At 41.1% G+C, this 9901-nt stretch overlaps 1 long non-coding RNA gene across 1 annotated transcript; it reads right to left on the reverse strand.

Annotated features, from left to right (window-relative positions):
• Nucleotides 1–1128: 1128 nt before the first annotated feature.
• Nucleotides 1129–9633, reverse strand: LOC135916007 (uncharacterized). The gene is made up of 3 exons (XR_010568807.2): nt 9358–9633; nt 7739–7875; nt 1129–2636 (listed from the first exon to the last, which is right to left on the reverse strand). It is a non-coding gene; the product is annotated as an uncharacterized lncRNA (long non-coding RNA).
• Nucleotides 9634–9901: the final 268 nt, after the last annotated feature.

Raw genomic sequence — 9901 nt, forward strand, 5'->3', positions numbered from 1 at the left:
TTTTGAAAGGAGTCTATAAGAAAATCGTCCACTTGTAGCAGTCGATTGACCTGCTCAGTGTAGTTACAACGAACGGAATGTACCGCAACGTGGCAGCGTTTCCACGAGCCGGGGATCGGCCCCAGTGGGGTCGACACCGTCTACTTTAAGCTTCATAGCTTGTTTAGAGATTTTGTATAGGCCCTGGCGCTTTACCAACAACCTTGTCAACATATTGACAAACTTGTAGAGTACCATTGCATGGTGAGAACTACTTAAACAGAGCTCAGTTACCAATTGCTCCTATTAAATGTAGTGCACGTCATTTTTGAAAATATAGCGTCTTTTCTGCACCTACACTCTAAAAATTTTAACACCCTTAAGGGTGTAAATGACTTGTCCCATGGGTGACACCCTTTTTGGGTGTATTGCTACACCTCAAGCAAAGGGTGCAAATTAACACCCTACAAGAGAAGGGGTGTTAATATGACGTCACCTCGCCTATGGGTGTAAAGCTAACAACACCCTTTCTATATGGGGTGTAACAGAGACACCACCCTTTCAATATGGGTGTAGCATGGACAACACGCTTCCAAAAGGGTGTTATCCCTGCAAGTATTTTAGCGTTCACTACAGCCATGTAGTTAATGGGCAGACTAGCTGTTGTGAATGCTGCCTAGCCTTAGCTACGGTACTACCTTGTTCAGTATGAGCCAGAATCTGTGAGGCGTCGTCATATTGCGCTTCTGGTCCGTCATGTGGTAGCATAATGTGCGACCCTTTCAGGCAAACAATTGAAGGTTTCACCATTGCAGCAAGGCACACAGGCCATGCTTTTCGTAATCTTCCTCTGCAGTGATAGTACACTGCCGGTCGGATGCAGAGCGCAATAACAATGCGCGCTGCACTAAGGACACAGGATCTCCCGCACCTTGGTGCACCAGTACTTATAACCCCGTGGAAACAGCACACAGCCAAAAGTATAGTTACATGCATTTCAGAAATAATTAAAAACCTCCACTTTTCTTGGTCAAACATTTTCGCAACACCAGCTCGACCAGGAGGGAAAGACACCACAGCTTGTTGTTGTAGCTCATATTGAATGCAATAGAGCACAAGCAATGCATGGATTGGCGACGGTAGCAAGTACAGTACTACAGAAGCATATGTTTGCCTGTCAAACAGTTTTTTGCCGTTTTAAGCACACATTTTACACCTCTATTCATCAAAGTTGTCATTTATCGCCACGGGATGCTTCTACTACTACTTTGACACATGACTTAAAGGTAGCACTCAAAGCCAAAGAACAAAGTGCTTCCACGTCGAATCATGTTTCAGCATTTACGAACAAAACAGCATGTGTAGCTGTCCTTGCTGTTCAATATATAAGCATGCACTATTTCCTGAAATATATGTATGCTCCATTTACTGAAAGATACCTGCTTATACCCAATAACTTAGTTTATTTTTCACCATGTGCTTGCATTGAATATTGCAAAGGCATTGTAAGTTAAGCTACCAGAACAACAATCAGCTAGTCTAAGGTTACGTAATTGAACAACATCATTGTAAAATTTGTGACGAAATGTCAGAAGTATTTATTTCATTCAAGAAAAATGGTTACATAATAATGTTTGCACATTTTAAAAGTAAAAAGGAAGATGAGTAAAACCATACCAATACAAAGACATAAGCACCGAATAATGGCACAGGCTTGCTCAATTAAATTTTAAGCAGAACAGTTTTTTTAAATAACCTCACTACTAAATATCACGTTTTCATTCGAAAAGCACTGCATCTTATTATAAAGCACAAAAATAACCGGTCACATAAGTAAGAACAAGTCTGAGTGTGTCTTTAACACAAGGATAAAAAGTTGGGCGAGTTGGTACAGTAACATGATCTTGGATTGTAGCGCGAAGTGGCATGGACACAGACTAGAAGCAGACAGGATGAGCGCTAACTCTCAACTAAATTTTTGCAAGCTAGTCTCTTATCAAGTATACCTGTAGGCATTGCGACCATTGTGCTCCCAAGATGCATGAGGCATTAGTCATTGCAGAGTTGTAAGGACATGACAATCCTAGGATGATTATGTTCTTGAGGCTTTTTTTCCCCACTTTCCATCTTTTGAAACGTGTATACTTTAGTCATGAATACAAAAATGCTACAACTTGCATGTGATAAGTTTTGCATCTTATTTCCTAGCAGCTCATTGAACCAAGCCACGATGACAAATTTAAATGCTGTTACCTCATCAGACATTCAAATTTCTTAAACACAAACAAAACCAGATAGGCATTAGAGTGAGCATCACTTAAATACATTACACTGGTTTAAAGTTATTGCGCCACTTTGTGCCAGGTAAAAACGTTAGAAACATCAAAAATGTTAAGATTCTACGGCCAACCGTGAAAACTAAATAAAAAAAATCATTAAGCTTTCTTAAACGGGTACAGGAGCTTTACAACTAGCCGTCTTGGTGATGGACACGCAGATAGATGGGCAGCCATTCCACTGAGACGAGAATGTTGAGGGCTTCGCATGGAAGTCTGTGAGACACTGCAGAGAAGTTCTTGGTCCACATGAAGGAGGTTGCTTGCATACACGTCTGGGCCACCATACTGAATGCATGGTGTTACCGGAGCTTTTTCCCCCTGCATTGTGGTAAAAAAGCATGGTTAAGTTTATACGATATTTAATATGCAAAAAAAAGAGGCGAGACATGCAGACAGGACACGAGAGTAGAGAAGTGAACACGAACGCGAAAAACATGAAAAATTTCATTAAATCGTTTTATTAGATAAAATTTTTATACTATGTGTCATTCATTATGAGGGTTCATAACGGCAACACATTTAATATATAAGCAGGTAGAATTATCAGCTTGGTCAGTTTGTACAAGCTCGTTTGAGGCAAGAAATCGAGTTTCACAAACACAACCTCAACATTCTTGATTGAAAAAGGAACACTTCACATGACATGCAGTCCTGTGAGTGGAAATTGCACAGTTCAAGAAAAACAAATTAAAACTCACAGACCGATCCTGAAAAAGGAATAAGCACCTGCTACTGCAAAAAGCGAATTAATTGATAGGTTTTAGTAGCACAAGGGCATCTTTGGCCAATTAGCGCCAAGCCTATACTGCAAAAAATAAACTTAGTGCATCTTTACAAAGCAAACATATAAAGATGACTAATGCCTCTCTGCACTACAGTTGCTTTGCTCTAGCGTGAAGTCATTTTAATGCATGCACACGTACATACACATGCTACACCCAAGTGTAACAGCTGCAGAATTAAAATTGGGCATCAACAAAGTTGCAACATTTAACCATTGATCCCAAGCTGTACTAGTGACTGGAGGTAGTACCAATATCGCCAATGACGAGTTGCACTCTTTCTGCCCGATCTTATGCTGCTCGTATTGTCAAAGATGAGTTACAGTCGGCATTGAGGGAAAGCTGCCCTCAAGAGCAGCTCTTATTTTTGTGTTATTTCTAACCAGAGACCAATGAAGTAATATATTTTTAGAATGAGAATGACGCCGAAAAATTGAGTACGTAAAAAATTTGGTGCATTTTTCCGGAATTAACTTGGGGGTTAACGGCTAAAGCGGCAATCCAGACACTAGAACAAGTTTTGACATGTTTGTTACCAGTGAATGCTAGAAAATATGTTGGCATTCTGTAGTTTTGTCCAACAATGCAAAATATAAATGGAAAAGTATCATGAAGTATATTTCGTGAATGTAACGCAGAATCACTCAACTTCTGTTACTATATAATCTCCACTAGATTAACCTGCACTTTCTGAACTAGTTCAGGAGGTGCTGAATTTCACTCCTCATTCCACCAGTTCAACGTGGCAGCACCTGCACGTTGTGATTCGTTTTACTTAGTGCAGGCTTTGTACAGGGCGAGTTCACAGCATTCCCTGCACTTGGCCGAAAGGTAGTGCATGTTTACGCAGCAGGTGTGGTGCCGCTTCTGCACGAGTGAGGCGCAGAAATCAGTTTCATACAATAATTACTAGAGGGAACTCTGACGTTAGTGTCCACAGGAGATCAAACAAGAACGGCTGTAGCAGCATGGAAATTATGGGAAGTACATGGATTTGCCTAAACTTCATCTGTTTGGCTTCAAACGGCTTTGTGACTTTGTAAACTAGTCATTCTCAACAATATACTGTGTAATAAATAAATAAACATGAAAATCGTCCAACGACAGGATTCAGACACAGGAACTCTAGAACAGAAGTCTGATATTGAAACCATTAAGCCACGGAGGCATGTAACGACAAGCGAGTGCAACGCCCTGATGAATTTATCGCGGGCATACCAGTGCCTTGAGACGCTTGGTGCCCTTCGATTTGGCTACCTGGACAAGCTCAATCGTTGCAATTAATAGCAATTGTGCGTGTTGACGCCGTCTTCTGCACTTCGAAGAGTATAGACTGCGCTGAAATTTACGGCAATGAGATTTATATAGCGTATAATATACGAAGCCACAAGAACGTCTGAATTCACAAGCACGATTATCCGACAAATCCATGTGCTTCCCATCATTCCCATGGTGGTACGACTGCAGCGCCAGAGTTCCCTCTAGTAATTACTGTAAGAAACTCTATGGCAGAAATAACCGAAGTGCCTCGCATTTTGTTCTGGAGTAATAAACTAAGTTTTGCTGGTCCCATAAATCTTACTGGTCATTAATTCCAAGTTTTAGTGCAGTCACATGTCTAGTAACCAATTGTGGTATTTTGCATAAACATTGCAAAGCCAACTGTGGTGAATGTTCACACTGGTAAATTGTTTATGATGGAGTAGCATAGACTACTGAAGCAATCTCTGGAAGGCAAGTCAAGTAATTTTCTTATTAGCAGCCTCTAAACAGCATTCGAGCTTATGACACATGCACCTCAGATATGCAAATATTTCCTTGACTCAGCAAGAAGCGATGCTTCATGTTCCACGAGGCTACCTCTATCAAAGCAGTATTGGTGCTCTCTAAAAACAATGCCAATGCATATTATCCAAATATTTTTCAGGGCAACAGTTATGCCTGAAATCATGCTAGATTAGTTTTTTTAAACACATGCTCAGACCATGTTAGAAGTGCTTCTTAAAATCCTCCTATTTATTAGACTAGTCATATATCTGTACACAAAGGCTACTAATTAGGTCCCATGCTATATCATCTTAACAAAAACTTCTCTTAGTAATACACATGCTATGATAAGATTTGAGACCACATTGAGATACTGAACAAGGTGAATTCATTATTTTTAAAATGAAGCTCCTGTTCTTCCAAAGGAGAAGAAAGGATACTGAGGGTCAAAATTTTTCTGAATCACAGCTGGAAGATGCCAGGGAAGGCACGTGGAAACTTATTTGTAATTTTCTATTTAAATGTAGAAATGATAAAGGGAAATGAAAATGGTAAAAAAAAACAACCAGGCATGGGGGGAGAACGAACCTACAGCCTTTGCATTAGGCATGCGATGCACTAACCACTGTGCCACCGAGGCAGCATTCAACCGTCCACAATGGCCCCTAAGATTGTCGATGCTCGAACACGGCAGTAGTACCACAGTGGTTAGTATATCACATGTGTAATGTGAAGGTTATGGGTCCGTTCTCCACCCACAGGTGGATATCTTTTAATCCACTTTCACTTACCCAGAATTTATCATTTCTATACTTCATATAAAAAAACTTAACACATGTTCCTGTATGCTTTCCTTGGCCTCATTATCTGCTGGCTTCTTCCAGTTCTGTTACTTCCAACACTTATAAATATTCTAATCTGGTAAGTAAACAGTTCTGCATGATGCTGGAATACAATATAAACATTATTGCATGGCAGTGTTATGTAGAATGCCTTACATTGCCCAGGCAAGGTGTATTTATGTCAATCTGAAAAAAAAAAAAACCATTTCCACTCTAGGCAGAAATGCTGTGTACTGCTGTGTGCAACAGGGTTTAACGAAAACAACTTGTTCAGAAATAAAGCCACCAAACAACGAGGAAACATGAAAACTAGATGAAAATTTGTGCAGCTGCATGTTAAAAATTTAGCACAGCAACAGATAAAGACATAATGAAGGAAGCGCGAGGATGGTTTATTTTGGACACACGAGGCAATATACTTGAAAGATGCATATGAGCTTACACGTGGAGAAATATTGTTTATGTAGTAGCTAAACTACGAACAGGCCTAGAACACACTGATACAAGGTGTCGAGCATGTCAATCTTATCATGCCCTTAAGTCAAAGAAACATGGCTGTTTCTCATGATTCGCTACACATGGCTGGCTTACACAACTTAGCCACTTCTATATATGCCTTGTAATTACCAGGTGGTCTGTATAACACATGCAAGCTTTAAATATGTACAACTGCAACGTAGCTGGACAGCACCAAGGTAATGTCGTTTGCCATCGTTTTGAGGAAGTGAAACCAATTCTTGCATTTTTCGTAATTAGGTAATTAGTTAACAACGATTACTTAACTGCTCAAATATTATATTCAAAGCAAAAGTGTCAGTGCGAAAATTGTAGACCACCCTGAAAAATTCCCAATCCAGCTTTCTACTGCTCAATAGGTGCAACAAACGTTTCTTTCAAGCTTGAAAGAAGCCAGTGAACACATGCAAGTGCCGTGCAACTAACCGCTCGTGCACCTGAACACCATTTGGCTCCTCCTTTCATGCTTGAAAAAAAACTTTTTGAAAAGAATATTTTAGAAATTGATTAATTATTGACTATGTTTTAGGCAAAATGCATGAAATAGTGTGACTGCCACCTCCATTTTCGGCGACATGAATTGACTCCATTTTCATGTCCAAATCCAGCTATACATGGTGCGTGTTTTGAGCTGGTTCTGTAATTTAGGCTGGTTTTGACTAATTGAAGCTTCGCACTTTAATAATGGAGTCAGGTTAAAAAGAAATTGGTACATAAACAGTCGCTGTCAGTACTCCATACTCCTTTAACTTAGTGCAAAGTGCTTGTGAGCCAAGAAGTTGGTAGTTCTAAGCAGTATTTCTCATTTTGACCTAGTGTTATAGCCCACTTACTATGATGCCATGCTGCTCAGTCATGCTGGTCCCAGCTTCAATCTAGGCCATGACAGCTGCCCTCCAATGAGGGTAAAATGCAATAACGCTTATGCACTTATATTCAGGTGTACATTAAAGAAGGCCAGGTTCCCAAAACTTCAGGCTGTGACTTTGGTATGTAAAAGCCCATAATTTAATTTTAATATCTAAAGGTGCTTTATTAGGAGCAGGGGCATCATTTTGAGCTTTTACTGCACTGCCATGGCACCAAGAAGCTCTAAGTAAATAAAACAATTTCATAGACAATGTACATATCTTGCAAACATTTACAAACACTTCTCTGCATGCACCTCTGTTGCTGTTATATTTAGATCCGTATGCCAAGGCGGGTTATGATGTTAGAACTTGTTTCAAACTTGTTTTTTTACCGCTTTAAAGTTGTTGGTTACCTTGCATCTCATTGTGTGTCGAACGCACATTTCAGTGCATCAATTTCTTCAGAAAGTGAACTCCTCTTTATTTATTTGTGCATGCAAAAAGGGTTCAGAAGAACTGCTTTCTGAAGGTCTGTATAAGAACAAAAAACAATTCTATGTAGGCTGCACAAAGAGAAAGGATTGGTTTGTAAATATGTTATTTAGTTCTTAAAAAAAGAGGCAGCTGTCAGTATTCTGTTCCAAAGTAAAAATTGGCCCTACCTGGCTCTGCTTCAGTTTCCGATGTTGATGGTCCATTCGGGGGCACTCAACTGATAGGCTGCACTTTGGCGATGTCGGGTGTGCTGTCACCAGGCCCAAGGTCGATCGACAGCCTCACCAAAAGTCGAGTCCAAACGCTATAAAAGAAATATCTCATCATTTTGCTATCAGTTTTGTCATCTTGCGTGTTTCACACACGGCCGTCAGTGGAATATTTCGTCACTTGGATACTGAAAGAAATTCAAGCATTTTCTGGCAGCCAAGCTGATGATGATGATGTGTGGTGTTTTATGGCGCAAGGGCCACGTTTGGCCAAAGAGGGCCATGACAAGTGGTAATGTTGACGATGTATTATGAAAGATGTAACTTGGCTGTAAACTGGCCTAAAAATTGTCGCTGTAAAGTGCGTAAAATCTACGTGCTATAAAATTATGGCGATGACTAATGACAAATAGTATGAACATTAAAATCCATCGTGGAAGAATGATGCAAAATAGAAAATATACAGGATGGTAAAATTACTGGGAGCACTGCTGCCTCGCCAGAGCCCTTGAAACACAAGGGCCTAGAGGCATGTGCTATACGAAAGAGCTATCACAGCAGCATCCTCTGAAGAGAGGACGGCAGCCAAGCTGAATACACAGTAAATGGAGAACATTAAAGAGCAAATGCAGTTGTCACATTAGATTGATCAAGTACAGCAGAAATGGAAAATAAATCAGTGATACTCTGTTGGCTTTGAATGCAAGAAACGTAAAAACAGGAACTTGCAGCCACGCCACATTGAATTTCCCGCGTTTGCTACACCTCACAAGTTTGGCATCGTCCGGTACTCGGGGATAGTAACCGCTTAAAATCAAGATGAACGAGCGTCGGCATAAATTAACAGGATACTTAACCAGGCAATATTGGCGCATAAAACAACTCACGTAGCGAAGCTACTGTCAATTACCCGATGACGCATCTGCGGGCGAATTCAAAAAGGAAAGAGTTTCACTTGTTTCACGCCTACTAAGCTAAGACAGAATTCGAGTTTCTTACTAAACTATACTGGATATTTACGCTCCGAATAAAACGCTGGAAATTTTGTTACGTCACATTGCATACGTATGAAAGTGAGGAAATTGCTTTTGTTGTATTCTGCCCAGACGGCATGCAGCAGCTACCTCTCATGCAACAAAAGCATGAAAGTGGTACTCGTGACACCGAAAACAAGCATATACGGCGCCAACGTTACGCCCCTTGGAGTTGGAACTAAGCACGATAAAGCCAGTTAGTTTTCTAGCTTTCATAACGCCATGAACACGACCAAACATCGAGCTAAACAACTCTCTGCTCTCGAAAATTATTACCGCTTCCATTTATATACTTATCGCTGCCACAAGCAAAAGTCAATGGGCTAGCTGTCCACAAGCCGCAGATTAGACTGACAGCAACATATTACGGTAACGTAAAACAATTTCCACGCTAACTTAGCAGCCGCGGTGTGCTCTAAATGCCAAAGTTCTCGTTTGCCGCTCGAAATTCACACCATGATGACGGGCACTGCATCTTTCACATGAAATATTGCACGCTTTGCGCCGGAGCTCAATAGGAGGGCGAAACGCATTTGCACGTACCTGAAATCCGCATGCCGGAAAGCCGTTGACGCTTCCGAGAACAGGGCGCACAGCCATACACCCGTACGGCGGCTTGACTTGGACGTGAGGCACTTCTACCAAACATTTCACATGCGACATGCTTCACACCGATTGCGCGAACACCAAAAAATGACGCAGGCCGCATTGCGACGCCGAGCAGACGTGCATCCACCGATGAGCTGCGTGCGCGGATTGCAGAGAACAAAGCCATACAAAACGTTAGGCGCGAGAAGATGGCGGCTCTCGTTGCGAAGACGAAGCTAACGAAGCGAACGAAGCAATGACGCGCGAATGAATGTTGCCAACTGTTGGTTCCGCGTTATGCCGGCGGTGGTGGCTTTAGTGGCGTGTGCTGCGGCTGTCTAATTTTTTATTTCTTTTTCCCAAACAGTATAATTAAGATCAGTTATTTGTTTGAATTTTTAATTGTGTCATTTGGCATTATCTTTGTCTTTTTATGCTATTAAGCGGCCAATTAGGGCCTCCCAGGTTCGCGCGCGCCAGCTGCGCGCGCAAATCTCAG

The sequence above is a fragment of the Dermacentor albipictus genome, chromosome 4 (assembly GCF_038994185.2).
Source record: "Dermacentor albipictus isolate Rhodes 1998 colony chromosome 4, USDA_Dalb.pri_finalv2, whole genome shotgun sequence".
In the NCBI taxonomy this organism is placed as follows: domain Eukaryota; kingdom Metazoa; phylum Arthropoda; class Arachnida; order Ixodida; family Ixodidae; genus Dermacentor; species Dermacentor albipictus.